This window comes from Apis cerana, linkage group LG13 (assembly GCF_029169275.1).
Source record: "Apis cerana isolate GH-2021 linkage group LG13, AcerK_1.0, whole genome shotgun sequence".
Classification (NCBI taxonomy): Eukaryota; Metazoa; Arthropoda; class Insecta; order Hymenoptera; family Apidae; genus Apis; species Apis cerana.
The window spans coordinates 8,887,259-8,900,737 of record NC_083864.1 but is presented as its reverse complement, the minus strand read 5'-3'; the positions used below and the strand labels follow the sequence as shown (position 1 = coordinate 8,900,737).

The window sequence follows — 13,479 nt, the reverse complement described above, 5'->3', positions numbered from 1 at the left end:
TCATATAGATCTTTTTCCATATTAATATCGTTGCGATATTACTATTGTTTTTTCCATATATTTATTTTTTATGCACCACTTTTTTTATCGTTTTAATTCTTCCTTTAAAATTATAAAGCAACGCTGTATTATTAAAAAAAAGAATTAGGAATAAGGAATTTAATTATTGACTATCAAAAATTACAAATTACAAATACGGTGAATAAAAGCATTTTTAGATTAAAAAAAAAAAATTACAATTTAGGCACAATGAAAAGTTTGAAGGTTCAAAGTTAATTAAATTGAACGCGATATTTATCGAGTATTGAATTTTTCGCACGTGAAAACGTGCTAAACGCTTCAACCATGAATCGATGATAAACGGAAAAGCGAGTGATAAGACAAGCCGCACTGCGTCAACATCAATTATCTACTTCTGCTTGGACAAGAGATACCGTTCAACAATACAATCGTCGAATATATAGTTGCACGATTAGTTTGGCAAACCTGCAGGTCGAATCAACGAACTTTAACATTTCTCGCGCAAGTGAACTTTACCTCGCATCTTAACAATGCGAAACTATTGCTGGGATATTTGTGTTCACGTGACAACATCTATGGAACGCAACATTAATTCGATATTTAATCGGAATCGAGTGATTTGATTAAATTTTTTTTATCTTAATCAAATAATACGTTAGGAAAAAGATAGTATCTAATTGAATATACTATAAGCTCGCTACAGATTTCTAATTAGCTCCCAAAATATTTTATCATTTTTTCCACCGAACAATTAATTAATTTAATCGATCTACTTATCTACTTATTCCAACTTTAATATTTTAATATTTACTTTTGGCTTTAAAAAAAAATCGATAACCCAAAATAATCTTTTCTCTAAACAAAATTGAAATCTATAGCAATTCAAGAAATTTATTTTTCGTGTATATACGATAGCACTGTTTGTAAAAATTCATAAATTCAATAAATAAACGAAACAAAAAAATTTACACCAAGATTTCTTTAAAATATTCCTGAAAATATTTCCAACGAAGTTAAGAAAATTAAATAAAAAAAAGAGAAAGAAACAAAAAAAAATTACATCGCCTAGCAACAGCATGAACTCAATAAGACAGTTAATCGAGAGACGAAAAATCGAAACTCGTTTATTTTTTTTTTTTTTTTATTCGATCGAATCGTATACTTCCGCGAGAAAATACACATCAGTTTCAGAGGAAGAGATACGCACTCGTAGGCCGTTCGAAATCGAGGACGCGCAACCGGGTGAATATTTCAAATAATATCTCCTACGCGGGATCAGAATCGTATATCTCGGGGTATTGCTTTAATTGGATGGATTCCAATCGGGGTGCGGCAATGTGGAGAACAGGTAGCCGCGGGAAAGCAATCCGCCTATGTAAAACGAGCAAGAATATCACGATTTCAACCGGCGAGATCGAAAGTCTCGAGCGAACGAGCTCCACTGTGTGTGCTTAATTTACCCGCGTAATAATTCGACGAATTACACGTTCTTCCGTTGGAATTAAACCTCTTCCCCCCCTCCTCGTGCGAAATTATGAATAATTTAACGGAAACGAAACGTTAAAAAACAAAAGTTGCTTTGTGGAAATTGTTACAATTGTTATTGTATCTCTCCATATGGATAATCATTTTATTTTCCTTACATTTCATATTACAATTACGCTCGTACACTTTTCCTCGATTCGAAATAATCAATGTTGCGTTTCTGCTTCGAAATTTTAATCGAATTTCTGTTTGACTCTTTTGCTCTCTCTCGATTTCAAGTCGTTTGAAATCATTGTTTATGCGAAAGAATATTATTCGGTACGATTGTTGCAACGATATCGTTTTTTTTTCTTCTTCTTTTTTTTTTTAATTCATCCGCGAGGCCGTAATCCTATCGTGAGGCAACAACTTCACCGCAACGCAACGAAAAAACTAAGCATTGCGGTAAATTCTGAGGCAATCGACAGGAGAGAAAGAGAGAGAGAGAGAGAAAAAGTCAAAGTAAAAGTAGGGAAAGAGCGAGAAAAATAAATCCATTATTTCTAATCGAATTTGTTATATATTCTCCAAGTGGTGGATCGAACGATTATCCATAATTTCTCCGCCGAGTAAGAAAGAAAATTTTTTACTCAAACATTAGCGGCAGTCTCTCTGCCGTTAAAAATCCATAAAGCGAAATATGAAGTAGCAAAAATTGTCCAAAACCCGTGGCATATTCATCACATGATTTATTATAATAAAAAAAAAATCAATCTAAAAATACCATTTCAAAACAGCAAGAATATCGTCCAATTGCAATTCTCGAAAAATCTAGCGAGATTAGACAAGCGAAATCGTTGATATCTTTGATGGCCTTCCGTGCTCGCGCCGGATGGAAAACTCCTCGACTGACTGGGATCAGATCACGGCATAAGCGGTTTATTTATCGCGAATGCAACGAGATCAACCGCGCCACGATGAGTGCATTCTTCGCCTCTCGGTGAAACGCGACGTCCGCCGCTTTTTCGACGACATTCCGGACACGCGGCCCATTTCGCGACCAAGATAGCCGAGAACCAGCAGTGAGTGTAACACCAGAATACGATCTTGGGGGTTTTTTCCCCGGGACAATGCCGAGTTAATCGTTTTCTTGTCCGTTTTACGGGGAGCAAACTGGGGGTTGAATGAAATAGGATGTTGAGGAATTTAAATTATTTTTACGTGCAGGGAAAATTTGGAAATCGAAAATTAATTAATTAACTAGTTAATTAATAGAAATAGTGGGATGAGGGTGGCGCTGTTTCATCATGTGACGAAGAATTTCTATTTATTATATTAATGATAAAAGCTCGATTAAAATTAGATGGGAAAATTTTCTGGAATAAAGTTTTAATACTGTATAATAATGATGGAGAAGAACATTATATACAATATTCCGTTACGTGTAACTGATTGCAGAAATACTGTAATATAATATTTTGTAATAAAAAAAAAAAGAAGGAAAAAATTATTCGGTTATTATTACTAAATTTATATGCTTCATTATCGGGATATTAAGCAAAAAAATAATACTTGAGAACATTTTTTTTTCATCTTTGACTCGAGAACATATAAGATAATCGTGCTATTTTTACCATTTTATTCATTTCAAAGGCATATTCCCCGTGGAAAGAGAAAAGAAAATATTCTTACCAGTCTTGAATTCTTGAATACACGTACAAATTAACCAATTATCCCAACGATCTTAAGAAACTTACTACTATTCATTGTCGAATCGAGATTACCTTATTGTTAGTTTCTTACGACGTCATTCTTATACTCGTACAATTTTATCAATTCTAAATATATACCTATACATTCAACATTTATCAGTACTTATTAATCAAAAGGTGATCACAATCTTAATTCACTTATATATTTTTTTTACGCAAATCACATCACACCCACGCAATCTATTACCGTGCATATCAATCAATTATTCAAACGAATCCAAGAAACACTCGCTCATAATCACGGCACAAAAAACGCCATAACCGACGATCGACAATCAAGAATCGAATAACCGATCGTTGATCGAACGATCTCAAATGAAGAAAACACGTGTCGAAGAGAAACACGGTTAATTAATCCCATCTCGACTCTTTGCCCTATTAGAGAGAGAGACGTGTATGCAAATAAAGCTGTCGCAACAAGGATCGCGTATCGCAATCGCGTGGAAAGTGATCGATCAAACGGCGGTGCAACATCGGTGTGTCTCGTGAATTAAACGCGTCTCGTCCAACGAATAATCGAACCGTTTACGTGGGCGTGTTACGTCAATAGAAGAACGATTGAAACTGGAGAAACGATGAGCATGCTTTTCGGATGAAGAGCATCGCGTTTATGCTGAGATATCACACTTTCGGAGTAGATTTCCAACGAATTGCTTTCAGTTAGCATCTGTTATTATAAAGGCACGTACGATTCTATTGTTGAGTGTGATTGTATTATTCATTTCATAAGGAAGGAATTTGTTTATAATGATTTGTAGTTTACCTCTCTGTCCAAAGTACTTATTAAATAAAATCTATCTTTGATTGTATATTGTATATTCTTCCGTAAGAAGAATAATAGAATTGTAATGATAAAATAAAAGTGATCCATTTGGATTGTGAAAAATCCTTTTTAAAGATTGGAAAGATATAAAATTTAAAAGTGAAGTCAATTTTAAATAAAGAGATACTATCTGGATATTTATATAAATTTACCTGGATAACAATATTAGAATTTTGGATAGAAAATGATCGATCAATTAAGAAGGAGGATTTTGTATTATATTACGTGTGGACGGAGAGTAATCGAAAAGGAACTTTCGAATTAAAATTCTGATCTCGTTTGTTTGATCTTGTTGACTGGATTTTTTTAATGCGTCTTACATGATCTGTGAATGAATGGAACGAAAAGAATCGAGCGTGGGAGTTCGGTATGGAAGGAATTTGTTTACTTCTGTTTCTATATGTGATGTAGAAGAATAAACTTAATATAACTTTCGATCCGAAAGAGAAAGATGGAGAATCGCAATTTAAAAATACGATGAGCTATTTCTAAAAGTTTTATCATTATTTTAAAAGCGAGAAGAAGAAATAATTTTTTTAATTGAAATAAATTATTTGGAGAGAGCAGAAAGCTGAATTGCTGCATGTTCTATTGCACCACGTTGAATTTTAACATGTCGTTTTCTGTTGAAACCAGTTCAAACCGCAAAGAAAGTGACAGTCGTCACGATAACCCTTTAACGAATATAGCAGACTAATGGCTAAACGTGTCTTATCATTTTTTCAATAACTTGTTTCAATAACTTGAAAGTCTCTAGACGACTTTATCTGAATAAACAAGATTCTTTTCGCCGAGCAATGCCATCATATACGTTGAAAAATGATTAAATAGAATTTACACGTAGAGAAATTACACTCTTGTACGATAATATTCTTGATTTAAAATGTTCAAATTAACATGGATTATCATACGGATGTAAGTTGTAAATTAGTAGATTCTTTTTTCTTTCTTATAATTTTTATTTTGAATTTATTACTCATTATATTTATCAGATAAAATTATTAAATGAACGAACTGGCGATTGACGCCAGATAGTCTGTATCAGATTATAATCCGATGACAATTGAAAAGTAAATTTTTATAAATGTTTTACAACAAAAATATCTGATGTCATGGAAAAAAAATTTACAATTTTATTATTACATATTGGAGACTTATTTAATTATATAACCGTAATTTTATCTACGTAGAAAAAAATATTGATTCATGTGACGTGACAATTTCACGAATTTAATCAACAGATGCAGTAAATTTAATTAGATAAAAAAAAAAAAAAGAAAAGATAGCATAAGAATCGTTATGTGAACATATGTGTATTCATAACATGTTTAATTACACATGAGAAAGCCATGATGCACACATGAATAGATCATTAGGTGTGAATTTTTACACTTTATTAATCGGTTTAAAACAGAAGGATTAATTAGAGCGAAAAGCGACAACGACCGTGAAAGTTAAAATGAAGAAATAATACAGAATACCTGATTATTTAATTATCCCATTTATAGGAAAATACGATTCCTATATCAATTTTTCTTATTTTTTCTTTTTTTTTTCTTTTTAATTATACCTATGAAGATTTCGGAATTTTTAAACGATCTAAAAATTAAATTGAAAATAGACGTTTAAATTTTATTTAAACTTAAAAAAAAATCTTCTGATAGAAGAATTACAAGAATAATATCAAGAACGATTCATAGGATTGAGAATTAACTTAATTTCGATGCAATTTTATAATAAACGATCCTTTCCTCCGATCGTAATATGCATTATCGTTAAATTTGTGTATTCCTCGATTCATCGCGCGAAAAGTCGAGGATCGATGAAAAACCATTAATCACCAGCATCGATTAAAACACGGTTGGAGAAATCGCGTGAAGTTAATGGTTAAACAGTGAACGCGATAAGCGGGTGGAAATATTGATTCGAATCGTGTCATTGAGTCGAGTGGTTCATTAAAATCACAAAAGTTTCACGTGAAAGATAAATCGTCATCCGTTCGGAGCGAGAAATTGTTGCAAGAAAGCTCTCATATTATTCGTTTTAATGTCTGCTCGGTTAAAATACTTGACAACGAAAAGAAAAGATCGCCTTTACTTCAATTAACATAAGCATCTTTAAATGTTCCATAGAATAATTGAAATTTTATTATAATCCAAAAAAATTTCAAAAATCACAGAATTTTGTTCAAATTTCAAACAAGTCTGATTAAATCCCTCGCGACTCGAGAAAGAATCAACAGGTTCGATCCAAACATCATCAAACTTTTACGAATCCAAAAACTTGAAAAATTCAAAAATTAAACGAATCTGTACTACACCTCTAATTGACACGAATTAACTAAAAATCTAATCTGAACGTATCCACACGCCTCTATAAATACTAAGAAAAAAAAAATCAACAAGTCCAAACTTCGTCAAACGTTGACGAATCAACAAAAGTATTCTTCGCGTCCATCGCAAAAAGATCAAAATTAATATCTAAAATCTTTTCCATCCTGTTGTTAATCCAAAATTCCAAAATGAACGCCCTACTTACCGGGTCATCCAAAAAAAGAATACACCGATGAGTCAAACTCCCACGAGCCAGCCACCCACTTAGCTTCATAAATAAACATAAAAGTCTCTCCCACGTTTCCTCTTCCGTCCCAATCACTCACAAAACCACCGAGTTCCACTGAGAAAAGAAAAAGAAAAAAGAGAGAAAAAAGAAAGAAAGAAAGAAAGAAAAGGAAATATCGACGCGAGGATGATTGAGATGATCGAGACAAAGCCAGGTCACGAAGCCAGGTAAAACGGATCGCAGGCAAACTGGCTGTATCCACGAGGGAGCCGAGAGCATACCTAGCGACGACCAGGCGTTAACTGAAAGCGTATGGAGGCCGAGGAACGCCGTCCAGTACACCTGTGTGCCACGGGAGACCCCAAGTAGGAGAGAGTGAGGAGAAGGAGAAGAAGGTCGGTAGAAGGAGAGACTCTCTCGATGGCCTTTACGCGACGGATATGTTTATCGTGACAAACGAGACGCGAACAGCTGCTTGGAATCCAATAAGAGGGGGTGAGGGGGATTTTCAGTCGATTCGACCGAGACAGAGACGGATCGTTCAAATTTTAGAAAGATTTTTGGGGATATAGAAATGGATGAGGATATAATGATTTTATGGTGCAGTGAGTTGGAAGAATTCGAAATTGAATTTATAAGTAAGTAATTTTTTAAAACGATTAATAGTGTTTTTTTTTTATTTTAATTTGTAATTTTTATTACAGTTTTATTTATATATTTGAAGATAAAGAGGGTGAGGAATTTTGTGGTGCCGTGAGTTCGAGGAATTTGAAATTGAATTGGTGAGCAATTTGCGAAACAATTAATTGCTGCATTTTTTTAATGTGTAATTCTAATTTCTATTTTATATAATGAAAAGTTGTGGGTAGAAGTTTCATAGTACACTGAATTTATGAATAATTCGTTTGAATAATTAATTATTTTGGTATAATTATGATTTCTGAAACGTACAAATTTTTCTCGCTTAATATAGGATTGTGTAAGAAATTTCTTTTCGTAATCTTCAAAACAAGAATAAATCCGGTAGAAACACAGAAATAGATAGAATAAAAATAAAAGACGAACACGTAATACCAGCCCCGAAACACATCGAAGTCGAAAGACAAACGGGCGAAACTCGTTATGAAAATAGTATGAAAAGTATCACGGGCAAAATATGCAAACCTGTTCTCGTCCAGAGAAATGCAACACTCACAGAATGGCCTTTGCTCGAAAGTCGAAGACCTTCTTGCGGTCCTTCGACCGCCTATCTTTTCCAATGACAAAAATGGAAGAATCCTCTTGCGTTCTCTTGCGTTTTCTTGGAATTAAACCGTGAACCTTCGTGAGTTCCACCTGTTGAGTCGAAGAGGCTGCAGGTAATTTATCTCAGGACGTTCAGTCCAGTCTCCTAAAGTAATTCCAACTTCCCTTCTAGGACAAACTTTGATGGAAAGAAGAGGAGGAAAGTGTTGTTCATTCTCGGAAAAAGGAAAAACAGAGTACGACTCTGATAATGTATCCAACTGTAAACAAACGATTGTTCATACATTCGTGTATCCATATTTTTTTATTTCATTATAATATGAGTTTGAAGTATAATTTTCCAATAATAATAAAGCATAAAAGACAGAGCAAAGTCAGAGCAAAGATAACTTGAAATAGCTTAACCTAACCTCCAAATTGCGATTCACGAAGATAATATTAAAAAAAAAAAGAAGAAGAATTAATCGATAATGGAACACGAGAAAAATACGAGATCAAAGCCTGAGGGCGTAAGTTCAAGAGAAAAGGAGGGAAAACGTGAAAACCAGCGAATCAACAGATATAGAAAAATTGCAACAAGCCAAACGATGACTAGATATGCGGCTTGCATGCTGCGCGTACAAAACGATTCCCTGTTTCATTACCGTGGACTGCGGTATTGTATTGGCGTTCGAACAAATTGCTTTCTTCTTCCATATAGTTTTCGAGCTGCGGATATCATAAATACCGGCCCACCTATGGGAAATTCGTCGGTTAGGAGTCATGAGTTATCGGCATCCGCGCCACAAGAATCGAAATGGGACGTTTTTCTAATCGATCCGCGTGAAAATAATGTCCGACGCGAATATTCTTTTATGTTATATAAGCAAATTGAGAATTTTTATGCATAAATAATTTGAAAATTCGCGAATACATAGAGAACAAAATTTATTCAAAAGTGAAAGTATTCGTAGAAATATTTAATGACAAACAATTTTTCATATTTATATTTTCTATATTTATATTTGCATTCTAATTATAAGATGGACGAGATACATATCGAAGTGTGACAAGTAAATTATATCTTAGTACTGCTGTACAAAGAAAAATTAAATTTCAGGGACTATAAAGAAATAGATGGAGATTAAAATCGAGAAGAAAATCAAATCGGTCGGCTAAGGATTTAAGGTCAGGTAGAGAGGAATAAGCCGTTGAGGAGAGATTCTTCTCGAGATTAAACTCCCTCAAATCGGACAAATGAGGCGAAGATCATCGACCATTCGAGTTATCGATGCTCCACAAGTATGTTCTTAATTCTGATTAAACGTAATCTTGGAAGGAAAAGTAGCGCTCTATCGTTCGATTTCGAAGAAAAAGGAAAAGTTTCTCGGATTCGTTCCCCATCGAAGACGTCGAATCGACCGGTCATCCAGGTTTCCAGCTTCTCTCTGTTTGCCAATTTCGAAGCGAGTTCGGCTACAATTCTATGAAAGTTCTTTAGATTTAAGCGAAGAGAAATGAGAAATGAAGCAACTTTAATTAATTATAAGTTTATAAATATGGAATTTTAAAGAGTAGAAATGTTTGTAGGTTGAAAAAAATTTCGAATAAAATTTATACTTGATGACGCACTTAAGTGACGAAAGTGCTTAACAAAATGTAAAAAATCTGAAATCAGATTATAAATAATAATATTTGGAGAAACAATCGCTGGAAAGAAGATAATATTATTGACAAATGATTATTAGAAGGTGATAATCGATCACCTTTTGATTAAAAGATCAATATTATAAATTTTGTTTCGTATATATACAGACAATAAATACGGGCAGCGTACACAGGAGGATTATTATTATTATTATTGGCGCTACCGTAACAGGATTTCAGAGAAACAACATCACATTCCGCAACTAGAATTACTGTCGTATAAATAATTGATTAAGATAGACAAGATATCTTTCATAACACTAAGCAATGACATCATTTATCGATTTCTACTAACCGACGTATAAACGAATTCCTCTTTTCTACAAGGCGATTCAAAAAAAAAAATACACGCCATCTTTTATTCTTTTGAACGAGGAATAAAATTTATACGAATATTCTTTATTTTTATTTTGTAAAAAAAAAAAAAAAAAAGAAAAGAAAATGTACAACCAGTTCCACAGAAAAGAAGCAAATAATTAACCAAAGTATCGTGTTTCCATATAGAGAATGAAAGAATTAAATACCATAGGTTCTCTAGATCTGCCATTCATTCATTAAATAACGATTCATAGAGCAAGGAGATTCAAAAAGAAAATACACGCCACCTCTTATTCTCTTGAACGAAGAATACAATTTACAAACATTCTTCACTTTCATTTTGTAAAAAAAAAAAAAAAGAAATAAAATGTATAAATAGTTCCATAGAAAAGAAACAAATAATTAACCAAAGTACCGTGTTTCCATATAGAGAATGAAAGAATTAAATAACATAGCTTCTATAGATCCAATTCTGCCATTCGTTCATCAAATAACGATTCATAGAGCAAGGCAATTCAAAAAGAAAATGCACGTCATCTTTCATTCTCTTGAACAAAATTTATATAAATATTCTTTACTTTCATTTTATAAAAAAAAAAGAAATAAAATGTATAAATGGAAAAGAAACAAATAATTAATCAAAATATCGTGTTTCCATATAGAGAATGAAAGAATTAAATAACATAGCTTCTATAGATCCAATTCTGTCATTCGTTCACCAAATAACGATTCATAGAGCAAGGCAATTCAAAAAGAAAATGCACATCATCTTTCATTCTCTTGAACAAAATTTATATAAATATTCTTTACTTTCATTTTATAAAAAAAAAAGAAATAAAATGTATAAATAGTTCCATAGAAAATAAACAAATACCGTATTTCCACATAGAGAACGAAAGAATTAAACACCATAACCTCTGTAGATCCAATTCCGTTCAATTCTTTAACCAAACAACGATGTTACCACGATTCATAGGGCAAGAACAAAACGATCGAATTAAATCCGATCTTAACACCCCTTAATACCTCTCTCCCCCTCCGGATAAGACTCCGCCGCATCTTCATCTCCGTCCCGGCTCTTTTGTTCCCTCCTAAACGAACGCTTATTCTCAGTCATCTGTCTTCTATTGTTCTTGCATCCACCCTCAATTATGACAGTGATTTAAGAGGCTCTGTTACTCGGCTCGGTAAAGTTGGCGCAGCTAAAACCATCTATCCCGATGTGTGCAATCGTCGAGGAGCAGGGTATATATGTATACATGCGTGCGTACACATAGGCTGCCATAAATCTTGGAGGATGACGCCTTGCTTCCTTTACTTGGCTCGTTGACATCGACGATACTCTCGGATATTTTCACGATACTACGTGTATCGACAAGCGATATTCAGAGTCCTGGGGTAGGGCACGGACGCGTCTATATCGATGAGCCGGCGTAGCGGCGTCCCGTGACGAATCCTATATTCGTAACGTTTTTCACCAGATTGTCGTCGATCATTTGTTTTAAGCAATATCGAACGAGCCGATCACCGATTTTCCGTGATGTCGAAACGCGTTTCCGGGGAAAGGGGATTTCGATTTTTAGAGAATTTTTATTGACCTTTTCTCCTTCGTTTTATCCGCTTTTATCCGTGTGATAGATTTTGCCAATAGTTGTATCGAATCATCTCTCGTGCTCGATCAGAGAATCGAGGTTGAAAAGCTTTCGATGTTTTAATTTGCACGGGACAGGATTTTGTTCTTATAATAATTATTTTAAAGAATTTTGCAAGATCTTTCTTTCGTCTCGTAAGCTAGAGATATCTTTCTCTCTCTTTCTCTCTCTGATGAAATTTATAAAGAAATTAAATTCAATTTTCTATGTATTATATTTTCTCTAAGCTATCGGTTCACGCTTTTCTTTATCGGAGCATTCTCTCAGCAACACGATCTTTCTTTTATCACAGAATGAATTCTCACGAATTTGTCTGCTAAACGCGTTAACTATCGTCGTATCGTTTCAAGAATCTTGAGAATTCGCCTTGAAACGCTTTCCCTCGCGAGATCTCGCCCTCGCAAAGAACGCGGCCCAATCTCGAGGAACGGCGAAGGAAAGAGAGGAGGACGCGTCCGGATAATTGTGCAAAGTTCACAAGACCATAAGAAAAAAGAAAGCAGGAATCTCAAACGACGATTAAATAAATGCTGTACTGGACCGTAGAATTCTCTCTCTCTCTCTTTCTCTCTTTCTTTTTTTTTTTAGATAAAAAAGAAATCTCTTTTCGAATCTATAAAGGAATCTCTGCTGCTCTTTAACGATTTATTAATTAACAGAAGACAGGAAGAAATTAATGGGTAAAGATTAAATCATTATGAAATCGGATGGTCGAGTCTCGATTTAATCCAGAGAGAAGTTTCGCTATTTCGTCGACGCATTTATGTAAGACAAGAATTAAATATCAATCTGCAATGGCAGATTACTTTTTTTCTCCGTTGCAATAAAAATTTCAGTGTAGGATTATTTATAATTTAATTTATAATTTAATTTATAGCCTGCTTTGTTTAAAAAATGATATAAGAATAAAGAATAAAGAAATATACATGAAAAGTGGTACATAAAAATGTCGCTTGAGATTTGTTTATTGAGTTCTTAAGCAAAATAAATGAAGTTTTGCATTAGACGAAGCGAGATGAAGAGACGAGTGAGACAGTTTTATCTTGGTTACACTGTCGCGCCACAGTGAGGCGCACCATGTCATTTCGCCTCTTCTCTCGTTTAATGTTATATATTTCAATTACTTTTAGCTTATTAAGCAAGTTTCAATCTACGTTCTTGTGTACCAATTTTTATATTCGTTTTGAATTCTCTGAAATTAAGTATTCCACGAATATATTAATTCACTTTGTACAATAATGATAATTTTTGTGATAAAATATTAATAGAAAATTTGAACATCAAATTCTTCACCGAAGAAATTTTCCTATGATCGAATGGAGAAATATTCGCGATCAAACTATGGTATTTTAATTGATTGCAGGTACAGATTGATTGATTGAACTTTCCTTTTATAAAAGAGAAACAGTGCAAACGTTTCTCAAGAATAAATCGATTGCTCGTGATTTTTATTCATTTGAAAAACGATGGAATCGAGTATGAAACCGAATGATTGATGATGCTTACCTTCATCGACATTCGATATTACGATATTAAGGTATCGAGGTGTCAATTTTTTATTTATCGCGAAGTAAACATTTCTGTTACGCTCTAAAATGAATTTAAAAATTTAGAATACGTGTTTTGAAAAGAAAAAAAAATTTCACAATCGACAAACACATTTTCGTTTTCCAAAATTTTCAAAAATTCAAAACATCATCATCGACCATAAAAAAATAATCCAAATCAAATTCAACCTAACCTTTATCTTACAATTATTAATTTTTAAAAAGATTTTTGAAAAAGATAATCGAATAATTCCGCTGTAATTAAATTTTATCAAAATTTTGTTTAAAAATACTCTTTCATCTTACAAAGAAAAGAGATCCACGATACTGCAACATTGTATGGCGACAAATGCGACGATCATAGTCGTCTATTCGGATCGGTCGCTCCG

At 33.5% G+C, this 13,479-nt stretch overlaps 1 protein-coding gene and 1 long non-coding RNA gene across 13 annotated transcripts in view; one reads left to right on the top strand and one right to left on the bottom strand.

Moving 5' to 3' along the window:
* The window catches only part of LOC108004003 (putative polypeptide N-acetylgalactosaminyltransferase 9), a 326,811-nt gene that overhangs the window by 188,511 nt on the left and 124,821 nt on the right, over positions 1-13,479 (bottom strand). For 3 of the 12 annotated variants that reach the window (XM_017066612.3, XM_062084084.1, XM_062084081.1), the window contains exon 1: positions 6,619-6,756. The exons of the other annotated variants lie outside the window; for them this stretch is intronic. The gene's annotated coding sequence lies outside the window, so the exon portion shown is untranslated. Of the gene's footprint in view, positions 1-6,618; positions 6,757-13,479 lie in introns of those variants that run through there. 12 annotated transcript variants of the gene reach the window in all.
* Positions 7,097-9,145, top strand: LOC133667198 (uncharacterized). Its single transcript, XR_009832455.1, has 4 exons — positions 7,097-7,280; positions 7,347-7,424; positions 7,616-8,000; positions 8,060-9,145. It is a non-coding gene; the product is annotated as an uncharacterized LOC133667198 (long non-coding RNA).